Genomic DNA, 27176 nt, shown 5'->3' with positions numbered 1-27176 from the left:
CGTATCAGTCCAGTGAGTGTTTCGTGTCTCATTAGATATTCCAGTGGATACCTGCTGCACGGCACTAAACTACGTTGAAGCAAAATTACTTCGTGTTAGTGTTGCAGTAACTGTGGGGATGTAACCACACTGCATTCTTTGAAGGTGCACTGTTTAACTCCAGCACTACAGCGGTGTTGTTATTTGGTTTCGCCCTTGTTAAGGATCATCAGTATTTCACAGCCTTGTGCTGCCAGCGGCTCTGTTGTGATTCAGAAACGCCTTGCCAGCGCTCTGGGGCTCAGAAAAACCCATGGAAGTACGTTATTGTGACCTCGTAGAGATCTGAGGAAGCAGGGCGACGGAACGTGTATAAATCCAGAGTTGTGGTGCGGCAATAACAGCAATCTGAGAGGGTGGTCGTGGTTTACTTACATTTCAGAAAGTGTTTTGCGGTTGGTAGAAATCTGAGGAAGCACATGGATCCTGACAAAAAACATGGAAGCTCTTGAATTTCCAAAAACTCCCATGTAGCATATGGGACTTCCATAAATGTGAAGAGGTGTGCAGTACTCACAGCAGTCTGAGACAGTGATGCATGTGCGATGTACACAGACCCAAAGAGTCATGTGGCACCTTCAGAAATCTGAAGAAGCACATGGAGTTTACAGTGCACCCAAGAATCACGCAGGACTTTCAGAATGCTGAGGAAGTGTGTTTCAATTACTGACACATGAAGAACCACTCAATAGCCTGCAGAAAGCCGAGGAAGCACAGGACATTCACAGCAATCTGAGGAAGCTCCAGGGGGGTTTTTAGAAATAGAAATGGATGAGTGCATGATCCTCGTTACAAGTAGCTCACGGAAATCTGAGAATTCACTCTTGGGATTCCGAGAATCTCAGAAATTATGTGGAACAGAAATCTGTGGGTGCACATGGGGCTTCCCGGAATCTGAGGAACTTGCGTGGAACATACAGACACCCAAAGAGGAGTGTGTTACTGGCAGAAAACTGAGGAAGCATGTTGATTTTACAGACATTTGAGGAAATGCTTGGGGGCACACAGACATTTGAGGAAGCCTGCATTGTACTTGAGAATATTTGAGTGCTTTGCTCAAATAAAAACAAACGAAACGACGGCGCTCGGTTACGAATTTTGGAAAGTTACTTTGGGAGCCTGACGGTGGCGGCGCCCTCTTCTAAAGCCTCGCCCGGCAACTGTGGTGCGTTGTACTCTGCGGCCTGCCAGCCACTCGTGATGTACGGAGGGCCCCCCTCGCGCGCCACTTGGTGCATCGCCGCGGCGTGGCATTGTAGTTAAATTCAAGAAGTGATCTGCTTCATGTCGCGTTTCCCATTCTGTCTCGTTTTGTACAATTATTTGTTTTGCTCTCTTCGACGAAAAGTCACTAAAGCATGTTTAGCCGATCACATGAAAGCAGTTTGCTTTCACAGGAGGAGCGTCTGTGGGGGGGGGGGAGGTGGCGGTGATGGCTCTGCATAATCCCAATCGAGTATTTTGCAGGTAAATCAACAAATGTGGCAAATTTGCACTTTGACGGCGGCACACAATGGCAGGGTGATTTTTAACGTCCATCATTATGAAGCGGACGGAGCGTAGTATTTTACCGTTAATGTGCACACCGTAGATTTGACCGGGTGCGGCCCGCCGGATTTGAAAGGCGAACCTCTGTAACAAGCGCCGAACACGCTCACGCTGGAACACGTCGCCGCCCCCTCCCACCCTCCATGAGCCACGCGATGAGCCTGGTTCGAGCCCAGCATTGTCTCGCTGGTGATGGTGGCTCGGGGTGTTTATGAGCTTCCCGAGCTGTGCCACTTGGCCATTTCGCTCGCTCGTTTTAGGGGCTTTCTTGCTCACTGTAAGCAAACGCTCCCTCTTCTGGCATCACATTCAGCCACGTGACGCTCGGCAAAGGCAAACAAAGTTGAGTTTGGCCTCGGCGTGCGAACACAGGATTTCTTGTCTTCAGCACTTGGAGCTCGCAAACTTCTCTGTGCGTTCTCGTCGCGCGCGCACCCTCGCATACAGGAACCGACGAGTGTTCCGCTCCCGCTCGCTCACAGCGCTCCACCCGCCATCCTCCGCCCTCCTCTGCCGTCACCGCCGTATCGCTCTCTGTTTGTTTTGGCCGCGTAGAGGTCGTGGAAGTTTAAGCACTACCGTGCGCCTGCGGCGGCGCACGAGTCCTGGCCCACCCCGAGCCAGCCGACTCGGCCACGAGCTGAAGGTTCGATTCCCTGCTGCTGCTGCCGCCGCCAGGTGTATTTCGACGTCACGTGACCGAGACACGTCTGTATTTGGAACCGTCCCAAAGAGCGCGGTGCCACTGATGAAGCCCATTGTTCGCATGTGTCGTGGCTGTGGGTCGCAAGTCAACCTCTGACCGTTGTTCCTGCAGCCTGTCAGAATTACGGACGGCCGAGTTGTGGGACGCTGCGAAAGGAATGCCCGGTAATGCTCGACGAATGCATATCCGGTGTGGGAAGCTGACAGGATTCCACTCGATACTCCATTTAACACGTAGACTTTCGCGACCAGTATTTTCCATAATAAAGTTTTTTTATTGGGGTTAGATCACGTATATAATGACGCACTTACATTCATGCCATCTCACCCGCAAAAACCTTTATGGATATTATGCACTCGATACTCCCGTTGGCAGTATTTCTTCCCGTTTTCAGGATTTATAAAAAAAAACAACCGCCATGCATTAGAAGCAGCAATAAGAGTGTGGTATACACTTTCTCTCGTCCAGGTGGACAGCGATGAGAAGACCCTCGGCAGTGCGTCGCTGTTGCCTGCCGTCTGATTGCTTCTTCCAATGCTTTGTATGTTGACCTTTCGCGCTACCATACATAGCCAACCGTGCTAATCGGAGGTGCAGGGGCAGGATAACAAACTAAACACAAAAAGCAGTTCTAAATAAATGAGTTTTCAATCTAGATGATTTATAAGTACATAGCTCCATTGGGTTTCTAATGTCGGAAGAGTATTCCAAACGTGAACATCCCCCACTTCCTCATTTTGCAGGTACCTCCTCAACATCACCACCATCAACGTCATCACCACCATCACCATAACCATGTATGTATGTTGAACTTCTTTCGCACCGTGCGTAGCCAACCGCGCTAATCGAAGGTGCGGGGGAAGGACGACAAACCAAACACGCCAAAAAGTGGTTCTAAAGAAATGAGCCACCCTATGTCCAATGCGGCGACTCTGCCTGCGGTTTCCTCACACCTGGTTGCATCCCGTTTTGCAGGCCCGCGAGGATCCATTTACCTCCTCCTGCTCCATGAGATGCCCTGCCTCAAGAGCGCACACGGAAGCAGAGCTCCCCCGAGCTGTGATGCACTTCTAATGAAAACAAAGCCGAGTAGATTTCCTCCGATGATTGTACGGGAGGATGGGTTGCAGATAACTATGGCTTGCACCAAAAAAAGAATGGCCGTGACTACCTGCTTCTTGTCGGTCCCTTGCTCCACGATTCCCAGACACTTGGGAGTCCATCAGTGTCTAAGGAAATGTGCAGTTGTAAAAATTTTTGAAAGTCTATGTTTGGACTCCTTGCCACAGCCTGAAAATCTCATGAAAGTTATTTGTAAACCCTTTTTATCATCCCTCACCCATGTTATCTGCAAAATCCCTCTAGATCAGCAGATAACAGGACTTTGCTAGCCACCACGGATAACAAGATGTTGCAGATAAGAGAGTCACAGACAAGAGGATGAGTGCTGCAATGCGAACGTGACGTCTGCAAACAAACCGAGGTGTTGAGGCAAGTCGGAGCGATCGGCAGCAGTGGGACGGACGTCAGTCACGCTCTCTGCTCACCAACAGGGTCAACACCTGTCCAGGTGTGACCCAGGCAGTCTGGGAATTGAGCCTTACGGCAGTACTCCGGGGTACCATAGTTCCCCGGCTCTCGCATAATGTCTGTGATGCAGTAACTTTTATTCTGTTGATGGTCAGCGATGCGGCAATCATCTCGACGAGCTGCACACGATGCACTACGGTGCGTACGAGCATTCAGGGTTTCAGCGCAATTGTCCTCGCTGCGTTTTGACATTGCGGAGTAGCACTGATTTCGGATTGATTGGTATCCCAGTCGTTTGGTACCCTGGGGTACCGCCATAAGGATCAATTGGCGTCTGGGTTTGTGTGACAGAAATTGATTTGTACCGACGTGTGGTACCTGAATTGCATTGCATTAATTACAGTAAATTGCAGTTTCGATAATAGGACCTAGGTTGACCGAAAAATATGACTGGGTCTGATTTGTGGCCGAGGTGGCGATTCTATTTACCAACCCCAATGTCACATGTTCCATTCCTGGCCAGAATGTCCGTCATCAAGTGGGCTCACTGATAAAGGGACTGGGATGTGGCACTCCCTTAGTTAACGCAGCTAGACGCTGGTGGTGTGCCCGACATGGGCACAGAGGCATGGGGGGGTCGGCACCCTGTGCTGCTGATGCTGCTGCTGCACACGAAGCTTGGCGACCATATTCATACCCAGCAACTCCCCTGCATTCCCACGCGTCAGGGTAATGATTGCGTTATTTATGTACGTTATCTCGTCGGTACTCTGTCTCATTTGTTCTGTCCTTGTTCGTTTCCTTACCGCTGAGATAACATTTGCATGTGATTTTCCCTAATGGTAAATCATTGATTCGTGCGTGGATCGTGAGCCGCACCCAGTTGATTTCCCTGGAGAATTCGATATAGCTGTCACGTTCCGATGAACGTGTGCGCGGAGACACTTGTCATGACAACCAATGGATATCAGCGACGGGGAAACGATTGAAGAACTTTGAAAAGAAGGCGTTAAACTTTGGGCTCAAGATAAATATGAGCGAAACATATAATCAACGTGCAAATATAACATCTTATTTTCAATAACTCAAACGTTCGTTTTAACGCCTCTTATCCGCCGTGATATGGAGGAACCAGGATCGCGGATCCTATTATCCTCGAGGTTATCCGCCATTTCACTATTATATGCGGGCCCACGCTCGTGGAGCCGCACGGGCCTGTGTCCGTAATCAGGGGTATTTCGTAGACCCTACAACTTCCGCGGATCATCGCAAGTTGCGCGTAATTGGGCCGCGGATGAGAGAAGCTCGGCACTAGTATTTTATTTTATGCATCGCGTAATCTGTGCAAATCGCATCTCCGACCGGTGGACGTTGCCAACCATAGGATGAGAACAGCAGAGGACGCAATACACGAACTTGGATTGTGGCTTCCCTGTGGGTTAGCAAAACGGCGAATTTTAGCCAGGTGAGAGCTCAAGAGAGACCAGTGGAGGTAGTCTCTCATCTGTAGGAGTGACCGACTAGGGTCAGCAGTATGACAGAAGCAATGACACACATACACTCAGTACAACAATGAGGCAAATAGAATCTGGGGCAATGACAACCACGTTCGAGAAGAAATTAAAAAACTTTGCACAGAAATATAAATAATATGAAAATGCATTTACGATGTAAAAATGTGGCTTTGACAACTAACTTTTATAAGCCGTTCCTCAAGAAACCATTCCCAGTGAAATTCTGAATAAAACTAATGGACTCTTGTGGTAACCAATTGCAGTCAAACTGCAGCCGATCGTTCGTCCCTTGCTGTTGGCGAATCTGACTGCACGGCATGAGTAGCTGACTTCACAGTGACAACAACAACCACCACCGCTTGGACCCCCCATACCCAGCCAAGCCTTCCTGTCCTTGCCTTCGTCACACGTCACACGCAGTCCACCCAGGTGCCTAACCTCATAGTTCACACGGTGCCACAGTGACTACAGTCCATACGGTACTGTAAGGGACTCTACAGATCTGCCTGATAGTTGTCACCATCTACTCCAGGTATTGGTGTCAGACACCACACACATTATCACGACGTTGGATTCTCTCTTCACCTCGCACCAAAGGTTGCCGCTTGCAGTACCTTTGGCGTCGTTCAGAGTGAATATTAAACCGATGCCAGTGTGGGGGCCATTGGCCCCCGGGGTCCCTCCCGCCTGCATCCCCTATTCCGTTTACGTTACCCCACCTCCCTATTTACCCGCTACGGTTTCGCCGGCATTCGAACACGACGCCCCTACTGTTACAGCCTCGCGCCGCGCTCCCACGCTGCGAGCATACGTGCGCACAGCATCATCAATCAGACGACACACTCCCCCTCTTTACACCGCTACGTACAGCTCTCGCACGCTGCGAGCGTGTGCCCGTCTATAGCCCTGTGCGGCACTCGCCTCCACGTCGAATAACCACGTTACCAATGCGCATCCGTATCCGACACGTAACGAACGTATGCGCACTCACGCATACAGCTCCCCGCGGGACTCCCTCACCACTGAATACTCGCGTTATGATCGCGCACCTGTATCACACACGGAGTGAACACACGCGACACCCACTCTCGCGCCACTCTGCGCAGCGCTCCCCCGAGGCGAGCCGCAGCACTACGCTCACCCCTGACTACTCGCGTTATGATCGCGCACCTGTATCGCACACGGGGTGGACGCACGCACACACACGCAGCTCCCCACGCGACACACTGCTCAACAAGATCACGCGAGACCACGCTTCGCTATTAATGATTTATTATCTGCTACCTGCGAATTAGATGTTAAATCAGTGAGTCGTCGAGGCTGGCCTACGCTGATACCTTTATACCTATTCCCGATTTATCTGCTATGATTCTAATTCACCTTCTTACTCACTGTCACGCGGACGTCCGGAGGGCAGAGCTGGGAGCCGACTTGCACGCGTGCCTCTTGAAGAGAAGCGAGACCCTCTCCCTTGCTGCGATCCCTTTTATCCTCTGTCCCGTACTCCCGAAGGCTCTCCGCTCATGAGCAGCGCATATGCTAATTAATCCTCTGTCCGCGCGGCGTAAACTCTAAACAATGGCTCGCGCACCTCCGGCTCGCGCACCTCCTGCACGCGCACGGCGGCTCCGCGGCGCCCCTGACACGCCAATCAATGTCCTGCCCGCGCGGCGCAAACTTCAAACAATGGCTCGCGCACCTCTTGCACGCGCACGGCGGCTCCGCGGCGCCTCCACGGCGCTTTTGATATGCTAATCAGTGTGCGGCGTGCGCGGCGTAAATCCCAATTAATCCCTTACCCTCCCTAACAATGGGGCCTGCGCGCTCAAGCGCAACCATCCCAACCTTCCGTGACTATGCGCAAGAGCCCCCCTGCGGTCCTGCTACTCATGCTATCCCGTCCTTCCCCTGCTTGTCTCGTTGACCCGTGGGGGTGTGTGTGGGGGGAAATGCGCCTCAACCGCGGTGGCCGAATGCCCCACGCCGCGACCACACCACACTAAGGCCAGTCGCAGCGCCGCGGCGCAACGTAGCACGGGGGAGGTCGTCCAATTCCCTGATCGCCGGAAACCGTGAGAGTTAATCCCGATAAGGGTTTCTCGGATAAAAACCGGCCGATCAGGTGATCTCCCCTTCCAGCTCTATGGGTGGGGGAAAATGCGTGCGGGTGTGTTCATGTGAGGTGAGGTGGGGGGGACGCGGGGTCGGCTCCGTTGCTTGGTGGTGGCGAGGTCGGGGATTGGGCGCCTGCCAAACGGCTTCGTGGCGGCGGCATCACACCAGCGTCATCGATATGCTGAGCCGGCGAACGCGGTGCCATGTCTGCATACGGTAACGAGACGACCGTCATACCCTCCGCCCGCGAGCGTTTGCCAGTGACGTTACTTTCTGCAGAAGTCTATAACGTTCCGTTTGCCATTTTACGCGGTCGCAACTGCGCTCGGTGACCTGACGCACGAAGGTGCACGTCTGCTTTAGATTTACGGGACCGTTGCTGCAAGCGGTTTGGTCAGAATCAAGATTAATGAGCGTGCCACAAAACTATTAAGGTAATTAGTGGGCGCTTTTATATAAAAAAATATATTTTTTGGTGAAAAGTTTACAGGAGGGGGGCAAAAAATGCGTTCGTGAGTGTAGGGGGATGCACGGCAGTCCTCGCGGCGCTCACCGCACGGCCGTGACTGCAGTGGCAGCAGTGGGCGGATTGTCGTGGACACATGGTGGGATGATGATGCAACATCCCTTCCAATGAGAGTGTGTGATATATTTATATATTTTTTTCGTTCACATCCGAAACATTTTATTTGTTGGTCTTTCCCCCTGTGCGTCAGTCTTTCCGTTTCGACTTTCGCCTGCCCTGTGGTAGCTTCACACATCTTGTGAATGCATTAGGCGAAACATTGCTGTGATACTGTGCAATATTTAGCGTTGTGTATTCTAGAGCTTTGCGTCGAACTAGGACCAATATCTCACGGGAAGGGTCCTTTCCTATGAACATCCAACTACTGATGATACACTGAATGTTGAAACAGGACTAAAGTTTGCTAGTGTTGAACCAATGCTGCTGAAAAAACGTACTCCCAGAAGGCCATGTGGCTGATGGGTTGTGTTTTTGTTTGCATCCATACCAATATTTTTTTAGGCATTTGGATGTGTGGCCAATAGCAGTTACATTGTATGTTTTTTTTATATTTGAGGAAAGCAGAGCTGATGGGGGAAAGTACAATCCCCATACAGAGGCGCCCGATTTGGGAATTGAATGCAGGTGGTGCGTTCGGAATCAGAATCTTGATTTATCCTGGAGAAATCCGATGGGCTATGAAGCTCTTTATCACAGATGTCCAGTCGGGTTTTGGGTGAGAAATCCAGCAGGGGCAGGTCAGAAATCCAGCAGCAGCAGCAGCAGGCACGAGTGTTACCACTGGGCTGCCGTGCCCCCACGCACTTTACATGTTTTTCAGTTACGAAGTCGACGGGAGGAAGGCAACAGTGAAACGAGCAAAGTGATGAATGCAGTGAGACGAGATGTGGCCAAGAAATATCCCTGCAGTGCGATGCGAGGTCGAAGCGGACGACTGAGTTGCAGGCTGTGACCTGGCCCAACGGTAGCGCGTCCGCCGTTTGCTGCAGAGGTTCGCGTTTCAATTCCGGCAGGCCTCCCTGGTTTATTACTCCACGCGTATTTAACCATTACATGTGCACCTTTCACAGTCGACGTTAAAGATTCCCTGACATCATTTGAAATTAGTAGGCCATTGTGTTGCCGGAATCGTAGTCCAAATTTGCCAAATTCCAAAAATTACCCGATTAGGATTTCACATCTGTAAAATCCTGCAGACTGTGTCTGTGAAACGTAGCCCACTTCGTGACAGCCCTGCGCCATAAGAATGGCACGAATACCAAATTAACTAAATTATTTTTTATTATTATCGTTATTTCCGCTCGCGCTGGATTCTTCTGTCTGGGTTAGGCTGCACGCTCGCACTGTACTCTTCAAAACAATGGTCTATTCTCTTGCGACAAAGCAGCTACGTCGAGTTTATTTACCTGGGGCTCTTCCAGCAAGCTCACTCTGTTCACTCGCGCCGTTTGTGTAACAGCAACGTTGAGATGGCTTCCACGTCAGTGCTCCTCATCAGTATTGCACGTCCTCATACACCAGTGGCATCGTTGCCCTTGTGTTTTAGTGATGATGAAAAGAAAAGTGATGCAGACTAAACCTGGTGATGTTATCACCCCTCTTAAAAATAAAACATTAAAGCACGGGTCACCGCTGGTGTCCTAAGTTGGCTTGTCATGCTGCCTTGTGTGAATATATAAATAGAGAGTGCATTAACCAGACCTAATCTTAGCACAGCGGACATCTCCATCTCGGGGTTTAAAAATATGGAATTTTGTCATCGAGATTTAATTTGAATGTATAAACCCGCGCTGATGTAGAATGGTGACGTTTTGTTGTTTGTTAATGGGGGGCATTAACATTTTGGACCGTGACGTGTGCTTTATTTCCGTTGAGGCATCTAGTGCCCTACGCTGAATGCCACAGAACTTCCCATCCCGTGCTGCGCTTTGAGGGCTCGCCGCTCGGTCGGGACCCTAGCAGCCCGGCGTCGCCACCGCCACCATCACCACCTCTGGGTTTTTAATAAGCCAAGTTAGACTCCTGTGCGGGGAGTAGTCAACAGGGCTGGCCCCACCATCGGAATGTGGAATTCCCACCACCGACTCAGAGATGAGCAACGCCCATCGGGATATGCTTTTGAATGATTGCTCGTATCATAGTCTTGCTGTTAACCAGGTAACGTGACCAAAGAATCTGTCCTAGAGCCCTCCCCCTGGGCCCCCCTCCCTTACTCCTCTGGCAGCAGTGACATCTTTGTGTGGGACCGGTCCCGGGGGACGTTGATGGCGCCGTGGTGGCTGCTGGCATAAATAACGTGTGGCGTGTTTGTGCTCCCGCACTTTTTAAATGACAAACCAAGGGAACTGCCGCTGGAGGCATCTTGCCGAAACCGGTCCCCTGTGCCTCCACGTTGGATCTGTCATTGAGAAGATGCAGCACTCCATCCCCATGGAACTAAAGAGTTGATTTTGCTTAAGGCCATTGCACGATTAAGACCCCCCGAGGGCTGGGCTTGGTTACATTAAGCCGAAAGCCTCCACCTTCGAGGATTCTTATGCAACAGCTCCAAAATGTGAACCACATTTTTTTGCATTTTCTTAGAATACGTTGTTGAGGTAACTATTCTCCCGATGACGTTTGTAGTTCGTGTTTGAAAAACAATTGACAGGTGGACCGCGTGCAGGTCTGGGGGCAAGTGTGGGTTTGTTGGTCTAGACAAGGCTGAAAGCCTCTGTGTACGCAATGCTCCTGCCCCCTTGCGTGCGTGTTGTCGAATGTTTGCTTCCAGCCGGCATTCATTTGTTATGCTGAGATTGGGGTTTCTCCCCATTTAAAGAAGTGACTAAATCGTCACCTTTAAAAGACAGCTGCCACTGGGGCCCCCGTGGTGTCAAGGTTACAGCCCTTTACCATAAACGGGCCGCTCTAGGCAAGTGGCAGCAGCAAACAGCGATGACTGGATCGTACTGTACTGAGGAGTCCTAATGAGGATGAAGCCGGTTTGAGGGTCGTGTTTTTGTTTTCACTGCTACTCCCTCTTGTTTTGGGATGACCACATGTTCTCAACTCTGCGTTCTGTATTACGACAATTTCCACATACTTCGTTTGAGCCGGCGGTCTGGCAACGTCTGAGAGCCGTTCTACATGTAATGGTGCAGACTTATTGCGTATGCTGTCAAGTCTCAGAACACTCGTCATCGTCATTTACATTTGGTATTGAAACGTGGCCCCTGCCTCCACCTCTGTTGACTGCGAAAACGGGGGGTGGTTGTAGCCAAGAGCACCAGCATTGAGGAGACGAAGGTGGCTGTCGACATGTGTCCGTTTGACTAAACCAAGCCCCTCCTCGTGTGCTTTCACACGTCGGCTCACCCAGCCCCCTCCGTTTTTTTATTTCCTGTGTGTTTCGTTTTACGACCTCATTTGTGAGTTGTCCCGGTATGTACTTGTTCTCTGCAATATTAATGTGTTTGTCTTGTTGGTGTTGTTTGTTGTTGCTGGTGCTGCTGTGGTCGAGCAGCACGGGATCATCCGCGCGACAAATAATATGAACTCAAACTCGCTGAGGAATGTTGAGGCGTGTATTCTTAGTCACGAATCTTGGGTCTGGCTCAAGTGAGCCGGCTCAAAGCCAAGTTTAAGTTGAGCCGGCTCTGAAGCACGGTCCCAGCCGTACTCAATGTGAGCCTGAGCCAAGCCACGGAACGGCTGAGCCACTGACTCGCAGTGTGTTTGAAAGCAGGCTGAGCGGTTCAAGCCTGAGCCGAGCCTGAGCCAAGCCTGAGCGTTAAGAGGCCAAGCCGCGATTGAAATCGTGGTCATGCGTGGCGTCTGCGCAGCCGAGGAGGAGGAGGTGCTGGGTGTGAATGCGCTCTAATTGCTCCTAATTGAGTTTGGAGGGGGTGGCAGGAGGCTGACGCGAGTCTCGGCTTCGTTCACGCTGCCGGGGGCGAGTGCGGGTTTATTAATTTGTCGCCGAGCACACGCCGGCAAAGCTCCATCAAGCGGCGTGCTTCTGTTGGGGGTTTTCATTTAACAATTTCCTCTCCTAGGTCGACTCCGCCTCAAATGAGTACCTGATGCGACGTGTAGTAAACATTGTCACGAGGGAGACAAAGGTGGCCTTTAAAAGACAGCTGCCACCCATTGCTCACTGTGCCACCCTGTGCCTCCCTGTGCCACCCTGTCCTCCCTGTGCCACCATGTGCTTCCTGTGCTCCCTATATCGGGCACATCGTCGCTGTGCAGGATGAGAGTTTGGTGTTCGCTGATCTCGGCACAATCCGCCAACCAGGCTGGCGGCGCTTGTGCTGACCACAACTCGTTTCAAGCTGAGTTGACCCAGAGGCGATAAAGGGGGCGAGTGCGGAGTTCTAAAATCAATTAGTAACGCGTGCGCCGTCGTGCACAGAGACTGTACCCTGTTCTTCGGGTTCTTGTGTACACGATCTCTACCGCGCCCGCGTACCAAAGACAAAGATCCCCCGTATAGCCTTAACAGACTGTTCGGGCAAGTGCTGTTAGCGAGCACCTATGAAGGCCGGCACGGCACACGAGGGGGTGGGTGGCCAACACCACGCCCGGCCGCATTTGTCTCACCAATGGCGATGGTTACACACCGCACCAGGTACTCATTTGAGGCTGAGTCGACCTAGGGAAGGCCCAGGACCGATCCAGATAATCGACACTAATGTTGGCCGTGAGCGGGAAAAAACTCTTGTTGCCGGGTTCATAGCGCAGCACACTAACCGCTACGCTACCGCAAAAATACATTCACGCTCACACACGCAAACAAAGCAGCACCCACTACTACACACAAAGACAAATATCTCCTCTTTTTGCCGAAATAGACTGTTGGAGCAAGTGCTGTTAGCGAGCACCTACACACACACATGCAGTCACAATCACATGGCCATCTAACAAATGCAGACAATCTAATTCACTGATACCCAAACACTCACCCACACATGCTGTACATAGACACGAACAAATCACTCGCACCCCAACAAAACTCTCATAAACACACCCACACAACACCTATATAAACACTCATACTCACGCAACACCCATATAAACACTCATACTCACGCAACACCCATATAAACACTCATACCCACACAACACCCATATAAACACTCATACCCACACAACACCCATATAAACACTCATACCCACACAACGCTGATATAAACGCATACCCACACCCAAACCACAAACATGTGCACACTGACACTCGATCACTCACTCACCCCGAATCAACATGCGCACACACACTTCAACTCACACACCCACAGCCACGCTCACTCAAGCACTCACATTTGGACTGGTACCCAAACAATAAACGTAAAGACAAAGATCCCCCCTGTAGCCTTAACAGACTGGTTGGGGAAAGTGCTGTAAGTGAGCGCCTAATGAAGTTTGGAAGGGTACTCGAGGGGGTGGGTGGCTATCACCACGTCCGGCCGCCTTTGTCTCCCTCGTGACGATGTTTACACACCACACTGGATACCAATTTGAGGCTGAGTCGACCTAGGGGAGGCCTAGGACAGGTTCAGATATAATCATCACTGGTGTTGGCCATGAGCGCGAATTGAAGCTCAGGTTGCCGGGTTCATAACGCAGCACGCCAACCACACACACACTCAAGTTTACACACTCAAGCAGTGCACACACTTAAACACTCAATTCACACACAACCCCCAAAAACCACAAGTAAATTTATCCCAACTGAAACTCGCACACAAAACACAGACACACGGCACGTTCAAACTCACTCAGCCAGACCTAAACACACAGGTCCCCCATATAGCCTTAAACAGACTATCGGGGCAAGTGCTGTTTGCGAGCAGCCCTTATGAACACCGGCACAGGGCACAATGTGGTGAGTGGCCAGCACCACAAGTGTTGATGTTTACACACCGTGATATGTACTCATTTTTATCAGGGGCCCAGGACCGGTTCATATATTCACATCTGTTCTTGGTTGTGAGTGGGAATCGAACTCGGGTCACCAGATTTGTAGCAATGCGACGCGCGAATCGCTGCACTAATTTCCCCATCGGCCGGACACACACGCACTCAACATCACGCCTGGACACAAAGACAAACGTACAACACAACGCTAGCATACGGCAAGTCACGCGCGGGTGATTGCTAATCCTTTTTAAGGCCACACGGTGGGCGTTGATGAATGTGCCACGTTTTTTATAATCAGGGGCTTCTCCACCGGGCCCGAGATTAGTGTTTTGATTTTTTTAGGCCAAACCCTAAAAAATATAAAACGCGGAAACCGGCTGGGCGGCATGGGGCGGCGCACCTCGGCAGGGCTCGTGGCTGCGATTGCCGTGCGCTCTCGGCTGGAATCTGATGTTGCCATGACTCTTGCCATTTACAGCGGTGGGGGTGAGCCGGCATCTTTAAGGGTCCCTCGCGTCTCTCTCCCACCGCAGCGCTTCGGCGAGAAAACCACCTGGGCGAGGGTGAGTGGGGAGTGCGTGGCTCGGGGTGGGGGATTTACTGGCGGGGGGAGGTTGGGGTCTGACTGCTGCCGTGGCTTTGTAAGGTTTCCGTAGCCTTGGTTTACCTGGGTGTGACTGCGCGAGCGACCGTCGCCCGTTTGTCGCTCATGCAGTGTGGTGCCCTCCTTCCACCCCGGTCTCCCCTGACCTGGACTGTCTGAGAGTTGGACGTCTGTGTTCAGGCGGCAGGAAGGGATTTGGACCGAGGTCTGGTGGTGTTGTGTAGAACTTTATTGCAGTGTGGTTCTGCGCAATGTTTGAATAGACCCTGGACCGACTGTGAAATATGTCTGGGTTTGGCCTAAAGTGGAAAAGGTGGAAAACCCTAACCTTTACTGACTTTACCAACTGAAAAAAATAGGCATTGTTTACCTTACGTTAGTCGGGCCTAATTCTACCCCTCTGAGTGGGGTGCCATGGTGGCGAGATGTAACTCCCGCGCCTGGTATGTAGGAGGTCGTGTGTTTGATCCCGACCCTGACGCCTGCTGTATATTTGGAGTTTGCGGTGTCTCTCTCCCTGTGGTCATGTGGATTTTCTTCTGGGTCCTCCGGTTTTTTCCCTGCACGTTTAAAATCAACATGCTTTTAGAGTATTTGGCTGCTATACATTTCCATACGATAAGCCACTTTGTTTAGTTTATCGTTGAGGTTAGTGCAGAGAGAGACTCATTTGCTGTCTTAGAGCTACAGTGCACAGCGTAGTGAATAGGCAAGGCTAGCAATGGAGTCTTTAAAACATTAGATTTTATTACAAACTTTTTTACTTTCTGGAATTGAAGAATCACCATTGCGGGATCGCAAACCAAGGAGCGGCCCCGGAATTATGACGGCACGGAGCCTCCTTGGGAACTCTGAGTAGGGGCTCCTCCACACGGCACCAAGAGTCGTTCCAAATGATTAGATCCTATGGTGGAGATGTACGCAACAGAAAGCGGCTAAATTATCTGCTAGCGCTTAGAGTCAAGCTACGCCGAATGTTTTTAAACTCCACACACACATTACACTACTTTTCTTATGTGGTTGTTGGCACTTAGGGTATCACAATTGGTCTCGCCACTATTGAGGGTTTCGTTCATTCTCAGTGGCACTGGGAGCCCAGGGCGTCAGCGTTGTTCTGTCGGTGGCTCTAGAATTATGGCCATGCGACGTCAGCACCATGGCCCCCGGCTACCCAGCCAAGGGCTTTGACGTAAACTCCTAATTCCACGCCGGTTAATCAAGTGTATACCTGTGTCAGAAGCAATGGTGCACTATAAATAATCTTCGTGATGATGACAGCTCTCACGCCGAGAGAGGTCAATTATTTCCCTCGAGCGAAGCTGTGTGCTGTTGCGCACGCACTCCACGCACGAGGTCAGCACAAAAACCGCTGAGGTGCCGCCACGACGTCTTGCCGGGGGCTCGTCCCCCAACTCGCACCGTCCTCCTGCTGCTGCCCGAGTCTGGATCTGAGTGTACGCAGATATTCTCTCGTCCCATATTTTCCATGATCCCTCTAATCCGCCCTCTGTCCCGTTTAGCTTTCTGAGTCTTTTGTGTTTCCATCCAACGAAAAGAACCGCGCGGTCCACATCGTTGTCTCATGCAGAGTCGTGACTCCACTCCTCCTCGTGAGCCGAGACTGAGTGCTCCACATCCATCATCTCGCTAAGTGTCCACCACACGAGTCGTGCGATGCTCTACACACGAGAGACGCCGCCGCACGGGATGTTGCTGTTTAGACCAAAACCGAAGCAAACTGGCCACCAATTCTATTCTTCGTTATTCCGTGGGATCACCCAGGGAAAGCCTCATGGACACTCGGGACTCAGGAGGCCTTTGCAAATGGGTTCGCAGTAGGGGGGGGTTACATAGCAGTTGCATTATGGTGGGGTTTTTTAGCTATGGGAGGAATCCAGAGAACCCGGAGGAAACCGATGCAGAAGAGGGGGAGAGCATTTAAACTCTGCACAGCAAGTCGGGAATCAATCCCAGGCCCTTCATGCTGTGAGGCCACGAGTGCTGCCACTGCGCCACCCTGGTGGCTGAGAATCGTTGTTGCGAGGAACTGTCTCTGGGAACGTTGGTGTTGTGCGAGAGGACGGTTAATGTCACTGCTGTTAGTAATGAATGGCCTCAGCCCCAGAAAGAATGTGTCTGTCATGCTCGCCGACTCCGGGGGTGGCACTCGTCCCCATCGGCGCTATTAGCCAGTGGTGGACATTCCACATTCCTATGGCAAGGACCAGTCTTTCCACAAGATGACCATGCTTTGATTTTCTTCCACAAAGCAGCACCGATGGTATTGGCTGGGGAGGGACGATGAGCAGAGCTCTGACTACAGCTGCACCGGGCTCGGGAATATAACTCTTAGTCCTGTTTTAGTTGAACGTTTGTAGAAATAAAAATGCTGATGGGAAGTATAAAAAAAATGATGGTTTTATTTTTTTACGTGGAACGGACATTTTGGAGGGAGGTGAATTGTCTCCTCATATTGTTACTTATGTCCTCCACAACAACGCACGTGATTCTTTGTTGTAACTTTCTGTTGTTTATTCTGTAATTTTTCTGTCGATTTTGAACCATTTTACTGGCATTGGTTTAAGTGAGTCTTACAACAGCTGATGAGACACTCAATGTCAAAACCTGTCCCAGAGTTTGCTTATATTCAACAAATGCTGCTGAAGAAAAACTCCCAGAAGACTCTGTGTTGCTGCTGGGATGTATAAAAAAACGACTTGGATTCGTTTATGTGAAATGATGGATATGGGAAGGAGGTTGATTGCTTCTTTACGTTCATAAAATAATGGGGACTTCTATTGTAATGTAAATAACAGTACGAGCTTTAATGTGTAACTTGATCATGCCGAGATGTGTATCAACACACCAAAACCTTGCTCATCGCAGGGGTTATGTTCTCGGAAATAGCTGCAATCTGCTGGTGCAGCATAACACACCGGTCCTCATAAAACAGTCTAAAATCAAAGTTTGAATCTGCAAGTCTGTTTGTCAGTGTTTAATTGACCCACTCACCAGGTTTGACGTGATTCAAAGGTTTATTCAGTGGACTGGAACTTGCTAAAAAAGTCAATATTGATCGTTGATTTGGTGTCCCGTTGAATCGAGGAACCATCCGACCAAGTCGATGGCACAAGGAGTCAAATCTGCATTTGGAACACAGAGCAGCCAATTGTCATCAGTTTGGGTGCTGCTATACCGCAACAGACTGTGAAATTTCGTGTTCAGTAAAAGTCAGTTCTCGACATCACGAGAACTGACTGAAGCACCACCACCACCATGCAAAAGTTTCTGACCCGGGTTGCGAATCGCAGGAAAATAAAAAATAAAAAATATTTTTTGTACTGTTTACCTTACGCGCGCGTCACTGGTGCACCGCCAATACGTTAAAATCCTCAATCCGCAAAGTAAAACGAAAAATGGCTAAAGCTCGGCTTTGTTTCACGATTGTAAGTCGACACCCCTCTTTGGTTTTTTTACCCTACATTCACCCAAACATGAAACAGGAAGTAGTTTAATGTAAAATATACCTAATATTCTCGATGGTGTTAAATGTAACCTCATGATGTATTCGTTCGGCAACCGGAAGCCAATGCAGTTGGCGAGCACTGAACGGATCTCGCAGCACATGCCACGACGCGTGCCAACAAATGTTGTACACGCTGCAGCTTGGTCATGTTTTTGCTAGACGTCCCGTAGAGTAGTGAGTTGCAATAATCGAGCCTTGTTAATACTAAGCTACACGCCACCGTGTTGGATATGTGACGACTCAATAGTGGCTGAATGTATATTAGAGCCCTAATATGAAAATTGCAGGACCTGACTATATTTTGCATGTGGTGATCAAATGATATATATTCTCGTTGAGTATGGTGCCAAGGCTCTTTAGGCGATGAGAAAACGGAATCCTGGAGTCTGCGACCGCCACATCTGATCCACACATTTATTTCCGCCTGAGCCCGAGTGCCAACCAGCAGAACCTCCGATTTTCTGGATTAAGCAGCATTTTGTTTCGTGCAAACCACACGAGCACCGCTCGCATGCAATCTTCGGGGTTACCTAGGCTTTCCATATCTAACTTTGACTTCACTGCGGCATACAATTGTGTATCAGCATATTCATGGAAATTGATGTAATGTGCTGCGATGGCATCGGCGATTGGAGAGACTTATGTTGAAAATAGGAATGGCCCGAGGATGGACGCCTGTGGTCTGCCGACTAGACACGGCATAAGCGATGACTGTTCACCACCCTGTTAGACGAACTGTGATCGACAATGTAGGTATGACTAAATCCAACCCAGTACCCTACCGGATACACCGAACCTTGATCTTAGCTACCCGATGAATATCTCATGGTCGATGGTGTTGAAGTGAGTGTATGTGTGTGAGTGTGTGTATGTGTGTGCGCGCGTGCGTGCGTGCGAGTGTACATGCGTGTTCGTGCCCCCTTGTGGCAGCGGTTAATGTGCTGTGCTACGAACCCGGCGAGCGGGCTAGATTCACGCTCATGGTCACAACAGTGACAATTATCTGAACTAGTCCTGGGCCTCCCCTAGGTTGACTCAGCCTCAAATGAGTACCTGGTGCCATGTTTAAACATTGGCACTTGTGAGACAGACCGCCAGGAGTGGTTCTGGTCACTCACCCCCTCGCGCTATCCTGGCCTTGATAGATGCGACTGACAGCACTTGTCCCACTAGTCTGTTCAGGCTATAATGGGGGTTGTTGTGTGTGTGTGTAATTGTGGTGACTCATTGCACTGCTTCCGACCAGCAAGCGAGCATTAGGACTCAGGGCAAGTGAAAATAAAACAGATTAAAAAAAAAATTATTTAGTTTTATTTACTAGACAGTATATTCATAATAAAGGTTTTTGGGTTAGATCGCGTTATTTATAAATGTGTCGCAACCCTCCACCACCCGACACGGCCAATCAGGAAAAAAAGTGTCACGTTGACAAAAGACAAATAGTTCACTACTTTAGCCCACCGGTGTGTTGAAGAGTGAATCCACAACATTTACAATTTTTTTGGAGTTCGACGTTTCGCTGGTAATTACATCCAGCATCATCGGGCAATTTGCCAAAATTGTGAAGCCCTCCACTTGCTTCCGTCTTAAATAGAGCAGCAAGGGTGAGGTCATCATTTATAAATAACGCGATCTAACCCAAAAACCTTTCATATGAATAATACTGGTCGTGAAAGCCTACGTGTTAAACTCGACAGTATATGTTACAATATTACATACAAAGGTAGAATACTTCTTGTTTATGATTTTAACAATGCTTCCCTTTTTTCTTGAACCATTTCACACTTTATTACACTGACCGTATGGGCATTTAAATATTGAGTTCCAAGATACCAACACATCGACTTACGAACGGATCTCGGGAACCTAACCCGTTCGTAAGTTGAGGACTTTCCGTATATAATTTGTTCTCGAACTAGGAGCCATGTCGTAGAGAGAGAGGGTCCTTGCCTGTATCATCGACAGTTTACCAGCATTGACTCAAGCCTAGCTCTGCTGATGAGATACTGCGTGTCAAATCTGATCCAGAGTTGGCTTGTTCTGAAACAATGCTGCTGAATTCAAGCGCTCACGGTTTGTGCAAGAAACATTTTTATTCTGCACGTGGAGAGACGAATATGAAGACGTATATTTTGCTTATTTATTTTGTTGGTTTGTCATCGTAACATGTTGAGATTAACAGCGCAATAATATATTTAATCTGAAAGGTTGCGTTGGCTTTTGCTTGATCGGATTCGGGTTTGACTCTTAACGATGCCTCCGCTGACCCATTAGGAACATGGTTACGGTGTTTAAATGTGGGAGGTGATAACTGGTGACCTTGTCTTTGACCCATAAGGTAGAGTCGCAGTGTTTGGTTCCGGGGTCCATAGAGAGCGTGGTTAGAATTAGCATGTCTCACGGCCACCGACAAGACAGCCGTCTGCACATATAAGCACATGCAGTGTGTGTCTGCGTGCCAGCTCCTGCACCTGCTGAAATGAGGGGATGTTGAGTACCATGGTCTCATTGGAGCCTGAGTGGACGTAAGAAGCATGCAGGAGAGTCAGATTGCGTGACATTGGACCTTGGGATAAAGATGTCCGTATCAGAATGCATGCAATGAACCATTTCCGCAATGCCACCTTTGCTCTGACGTCACAGTTTGAAGTGGGGAAGGAGGCTGTCACTTCATCTGTCTGCGTTGACTACATTGTATCTAACGTATTGCGGTGCAAATGCTCTCCGCCTCATTCAGACGAGCAGCTCAAAAGAGCCGAACGCGCGTGTGGAGACTCCTCTATTGCTTAGAGCACCGACTCAGAGGGTTGACATCAATGTTCCCACCCCCTGCAGCATTTTGCTTCCATTGCACGCGACTCCTACCAGCATATTCGGTGACCTGAGAGCACGAGGCGACAGCTCAGGTCTCTATAGCAGTGGCTGCCCTAGGACCAGCGCTTCCCCCAGCCCCTCTTGTGCAGCCGCGAGCTGCGTAAACGCTCAAGACATTTTGCGTGAAGCAGAGAATATCCGGTGTTTTGTAGAATGAGATTTCGAATCGGCAGCAATTTTTGCGGGGCCTGCTGGCAGCGCTAGTGCCCCCCCACTTCCCCGTGGGGCCTGGTGGCAGCGCCAGTGCCCCCCCCACTTCCCCGCGGGGCCTGGTGGCAGTGCCAGTGGCCCGCTGCACAGCACGGTGGTGGGGGGGACTCCCCCCTCCTCTGGTCTGGACGAAGGTTTGAATCCAGGAGAATGCGGCTCAGAGGCGGCTGCCTGGAAATTTACTCCACCAGATATCGGGCGAGTTCAGTGGAATAAGGGCTGACCCTGGGATGCTTCCACACCAGTAGGATACGATTCCAGCTTTCTGTGCTTCTACTAACATGTACAGTTATTATTTTTCATATCATTACAGTACTCTGTAATAATATTTTTAAAAAATATTGTAACTAATATTTTTAAAAGTTACACATTTTTTGCTGATGTTGCAAATGTTATATATAACGTTGTTTCTGTCTGTCAGCATCATATTATTATCGAGATTGCGATCTCTAGTTCGTTAACTTTCTGTCCTTGAGTCTCTTGATGTTTGTGCAATACGGTTCCCTGCGTGGATACGTTGCATGCAGCGTTATGTGATTGGGTGAGTTTCAACCCACGTTTTGTCTATTGTTGGATCTACATGGTTACCACGTAACCCACGTGTTTCACCCATCCGAGCATGGGATTTCTCTGGGCACTCAAGAGGAAAGAGCTAACCAATAAAATACCAGCATCTGTCTTAAACATGCTTATGATTCCTTGAAAATGTACTGGCCGAGGACAGGGAGATTTGTGGTTATTATAGAATTGGCTGGCATCATGAATACAACGTTAACACGTAGGCTATTGCAGCCAACACGATTCATTATAGGTTTTGGCCTTAGGTCACTTCATGATCTGGCCAGGTTAGCGTCGTTTTTTTTCTGAAACCTGCATCCTGTTTTGACAGTGCATGACGCACTTTGAAGCGTAAACGCCCGCTTCTTAATTGAGCCGATCGTTAAACGCTTGCGCCGCCTCGTGACGACTTAACCTGCGTGGCCATGCCGGATTTGCGGCGGAGGGTTTTCACGACCTCAACATTTGGTCAGATCTTTGCGTGGCCTCGTCCAAATATCAACGATGAATCATTGACCTTAAAGAGTTTGAACCCTGCTTCTAGGCTTACCAGTGAATGCCGCCGTTCAGCTCGGGCCCTGGCGGGTGACCGGTTAGAAAGCAGCGTGCTCCCCGTGGCCGTGAGGAGCACGCTGCCGGTTTACAATCCCAATCCCAGATTCCCACAACTGTCGGCCTGCTTCTCAACTGGCCAGCCTCTTTGGACTTGGGTCTAGCCACCAGTGCTTACATGAAAAGCCTCCCTCATCTGGTGGCGCAGGTGGTTTCAGTGATTTCCTGCTCAAATGAGCTCCCCTGTTCTTCGCCCTAAAATAGTTGGTGAGATTCCACATTCCTGTGGTGGGGGCCAGGCTGTCCATAGGAACGACCACTATTGACGACCTCAGAAAAGTTGTGCTCATTTTATCATCCCCGCTAGGGATGATGGGCCAAGTCACCTCCCAACCAGGATTGGAACTCGTAACCTTCTGACTGCGAGTCGCTCGATATACCAACTGAGCCACCTGGCTGGATGGCTGCCATACGTTAAACTATGAACTATTTTTTATTTTACCAGGTAAGACCCTCTGAGCTATGTAGCTCTGTTTCAGAAGCGACCTGGCCACAAATGATTTTTTAACGATGTCGCTTATCAAGTAGAAATTTATAGCAGCCAAATATTATTGAACGCATGTTGATTAAAAACTTGGAGGGAAAAACTGGAGGACCTGGAGAAAAATCCACGCGGCCACGGGGAGCACATGCAAACTATAAATATACAGGTGTCAGGGTCGAGATCGAACCCACGACCTCCTATATACCTGGCGAGGTATTTAGCATCTCAACACCGTGACTTTGCACTAACTCTGGTTGATTCCAGCCCATGAGTTTGGTCTTGGTGGAGGCACTAGGGCGAGCGTGGGCTTCAAAGCTGTGCCGTAGAGAGGTTGCAGGAGAATATACCCCCAAAGGGTGACTGATGTGGCCTGTAATGCCTCTCAATTCCCAGTGTGAAGGTTGATAAAAGTAGTACAAGAAAAAAAAGCACTGTGTCCGGCCCAGACACGGATAGCAGGAATGTGATGGGGCAATTACGTCGACGAGATGCCGGTTTGCGGGGCTCATGTAAGGCAGTACCGCAAGTAGGTTTCTCACCTCGCCTAATGTAACACACGGCTCGCTCAGCAGCACTTTGTTGCAATGGCTCGCCGTGTTACGCTGCTGTAGAGGGTGCCGTTAATATTCACGGAGGTTGAATTAATCTCCTGGTTAAATAGACGATGCGACGACGATAGCAGCAACATCCTGTGCAGTGTTGTCACTTGCTGTGTCCTCGTTTCCTATCTCCTGGTTTCCTCCAAAATAAAAACAAAAACTCTTGGACGATTTTACAAAACATCTCGGGCAGCACCCTCGTAAAAATGCGCTGATGCTCGAGCGATGATTCCCCGGGCAAATAAAGAGCGTGCGCGATTGTAGACGGAATGGCGATATAACAGAACGTGCAGATGGCTTTTCAGAAGTGTTTGTGCGTGTTTTTTTTTCTTTGGGGTTGAGTGGAAAGTGGGGCTAGGTTTAGGTCAGGCTTGCGTCACCGCATTCCTGCGCTCTCTAAGGATGCTCTCTTTACTGGGCATTGCACAAAGAGCAGCTGTGCTCTGTTAATTTCAGCACGAGTCGCTCCCAGCCAACATCCACACGTGGCACTGAGCGCACACGCACACATGCACGCACGCACGCACACATGTACGCACGCACACTCGCACATATACACGCACACTCTCGCGCGCGCACACTTACACATATACACTCACGCTCTCACGCTCAAACATGTACACGCTCACACACCGATCACTCACACACACATGCACACACTCGCTCACAAATGCTCATGCACACGCTCACACAGTGACAGATAAACACACGCACACACGCACACACGCACACTCGAGCATATAGATTCACGCACGCGCACTCATGCACGCACACTCACATGTACTCACTCGTGCACTCACGCACACTCGCAAACAGAGACCCATGTACACTTGCGCACACGCACTCACACACGCACTCACACACGCACTCATACACGCACGCTCGCAAACATAGACTCACACATACATGTCTGTACACATGCGATCGGTGGCATGTTTCCTGCTTGCTGTTCATAGTTTGTGGTTTGAATCCAGCAGGCCGCCGTGGTTATTATTGCGAGTGTATCATGTATAGAGTATTATGAGCCATCTGCTTCACAGTTGACGTCTTTCTTAACGAGTAGGCCATTTTGTGCTGTCGTCACAGTCCACATTTGCCAAATTCGAAAAATTATACACTGCAAATTACTCCGTGGAGATTGTGCGTAGCAATCATCACCCCCCCTCTTGGCAGAAGAATGCCTGCTTGTGGCCAGGTCGCTTCCGAAAAATCAATGAACACCTCAGTGGGCTTTGCCTGGTCGGATGGGAATGGTTTAGTTTTATTTGTATGTGTTTAGGTGATTTGTTTACCTTTCTTATACTTTGAACTACTGTCATCTTGTTGTATTGTTTGTTGTTGTAACTTTCTGACCCCGCACCCCAAGTGGAACATCGTGTGAAAAAGAGCTTCATAGCTTATCGGATTCCTCCTGCAGTCTAAATAAATATTCTCATGATTCAGAAATGTTCTGAGGTGCCGAGTCACCTGTTGCCCACAGGGACGGCTTTCCACTGGGGGATGCCCTTTTCAAACGTTTGCGATGGTAAGCGATGTAAAGTGCTTTGACTTACTGAGGCATTTGAGCAGGTGCCGCATGAGGTGCTCAAGATTCCAGGCCGTTGTTATTCTTTCTCGCGGTTGCCACGTCCACCACGCGCGACCCCTTCTACACGTGCCCACCTCTGCAAATTGAAGGCGCTTTTGTTTGCTCTGGGCAGTTTGATTCCCTGGGATAGTTTGTAGATGTTCTATTTATTTATTTATAAAGAGGTTGATATTGACGGTCGCCTGCTTGCAACGGCTGAGGCAGGTCCAGAAACGTCCCAGCACGTTGAGGCCATGCCGTCATTTCTGAGTTTTCAGACGGGGCCCTACAATAATAATGATGATAATAATAAAGACACGTTGTGTATCCTCCCTGGCAAATATCAATCAACCGCAGCATTCCTTTGTTATTGACGAGAGATGTATATGTTCTGGAGGTGCTCGTGAATAGCACATTTTGCAGTTAATGGTATTGGTCTACGAAAGCCTATCTTTGAATTAACGTAAAGATATGCATGAATACGCTAATAAATAAATAAAGTAAATAAGAATAAATATGAATGTATTAATGATAGTTGAAAGACTTCCCTTAAGTGATAATGATGCTGTGCATCATCACCTTATCTCATCACTTTCTCTCCTCTCGATGCAGTAGTGTAGAGTTCCAGATGTAACGATTCGCAGATAGTCAAGTCCCTGAGTAACGACGGAATGTTCTACCAATACTCGAGTTTGGTGAACCCCCCCCCCCCCCGTCGGGGTTGGCTTCCGCGGTGTATTGCCCTACGACTTCCCAAGGCTCCCCTCTGCTTGCACTTAAGAATAAAAAAATCGCTCACCCTGCCCCTGCGATTGTTTAAATGTTTCTCGCGGACGTGTATTTACGACGGCCACCATAGAGTAATCGCCCACGCGTGAATGGATCTGGCCAGACATTTAGACGTTTGGCGGGTAAGCAGCTGTATACAGTGATACTCTTCGTTTTGCGGTGTTCAGCTGGGGAGAGGATTACCGGTGAGAGGATCCGTGGGCGAGGGGAGTTGCACTCTGTTTACATCGATCAAGAATGATGCCTTGACTTAAAGCTTTCGTGACTGCAGGAATTAATATTCTTTGAGTCCTTCGGTAAAGTCACGTAGATAGAAAAAATAATAACAATAAAATAATAAAAATGAAAATATAGTGACTGAAAAATAAGAATGAAAAAATAAGAACAAGAATGATGCCGATTTAGTTTTTGAGAAGCGCCCATTTAAATGGAAAATTTGGGGAGCGTTTCACGCATGGTGAGCTGCTTGCATCTCATTTCAAACGTGCGAAGGGCACCCCCATTGGCAGCTGTTCGTATCCGGCACAGGATTACTCAGCACCTAACTCACGAGTGGGCACTGTGCCTACGTCGCACGTGTGGACAAACGTGGCCCAGTCTTGCCCTTGGGGAGGAGCCTCGATCTTGGCGTAGGTGTGTGTGCGTGTTGCCGAGGTAGCCTGTACGATACTCTCGTGGGACTCCAGAGAATTGCTCTGTAGTAGAAGAGCAATTACAGCTCCGATCGCGTCTCACTGGGGGTACTGATGAGACCGGGACACCGTCCAAACGCTTGAAAGCAATAGTGAGCGACCTCACCAGATTAAATTTTTTATTGATTTTAATGCGGAGATTGTTCGATAGGGTCCATGGAGAAGTGCTCTCCATCGCACTCCCTAGAACCCATCTTATCAAACAAGCAGTCACTCCGCAATATGCACACTTTTATCTGAAAGTCCACGGGGATCTGCAGAAAAGGGGAAGAAGCACAGATCCCCTAGCCCACCACAGATCCATTGATAGAGGTTCCACGGTGGCGAGATGTTAACTACCTCGCCTGATATGCAGGAGGTCGTAGGTTCAATCCCGACCCTGACACCTGCTTGCGTGGATTTTCCTCCGGGTCCTCCGGTTTTTTAGAAACATGCATTTAGAGTATTTGGCTGGTTTAAATTTCCACGTGATAATCTGCTTTGTTGAGTTATCTTTTGTGGCCAAGTCGCTTCTGAAAAGAGCTGTATAGCTCAGTGGCCCTTACCTGGTAGTTTTTTCTTTTTATGATTTGCCAATGAGAGATATTAGTGGCGGACACAGGAGAGTCGTGCCGTTGTCTCGCATCATATTGTCCACGTTCCGTCAATTTGACGGGGAGGTGTCGTCGACGCGCCGCTGCCAAACGTCGCGGCGCAGCATCGCCGCTCCTGAGCGCACCGCTCGCCACGCCCGAGAACAACGGACGTCTGGCACACCGTCTGTGGCCAGGTCTTGTGGCCCCTGT

At 49.5% G+C, this 27176-nt stretch overlaps 1 protein-coding gene across 20 annotated transcripts in view; it reads left to right on the top strand.

Annotated features, from left to right (window-relative positions):
- Positions 1 to 27176, top strand: part of LOC133342210 (spidroin-1-like) — a 194649-nt gene that overhangs the window by 11095 nt on the left and 156378 nt on the right. For 3 of the 20 annotated variants that reach the window (XM_061551194.1, XM_061551189.1, XM_061551185.1), the window contains exon 2: positions 14355 to 14439. The exons of the other annotated variants lie outside the window; for them this stretch is intronic. The gene's annotated coding sequence lies outside the window, so the exon portion shown is untranslated. The remainder of the gene's footprint in view (positions 1 to 14354; positions 14440 to 27176) is intronic. 20 annotated transcript variants of the gene reach the window in all.

This window comes from Lethenteron reissneri, chromosome 14 (assembly GCF_015708825.2).
Source record: "Lethenteron reissneri isolate LAM-NWPU_2019-01 chromosome 14, ASM1570882v1, whole genome shotgun sequence".
Classification (NCBI taxonomy): domain Eukaryota; kingdom Metazoa; phylum Chordata; class Hyperoartia; order Petromyzontiformes; family Petromyzontidae; genus Lethenteron; species Lethenteron reissneri.
Note: the sequence above shows the minus strand (reverse complement) of the source record. Positions and strands in the feature narration are given on the sequence as shown.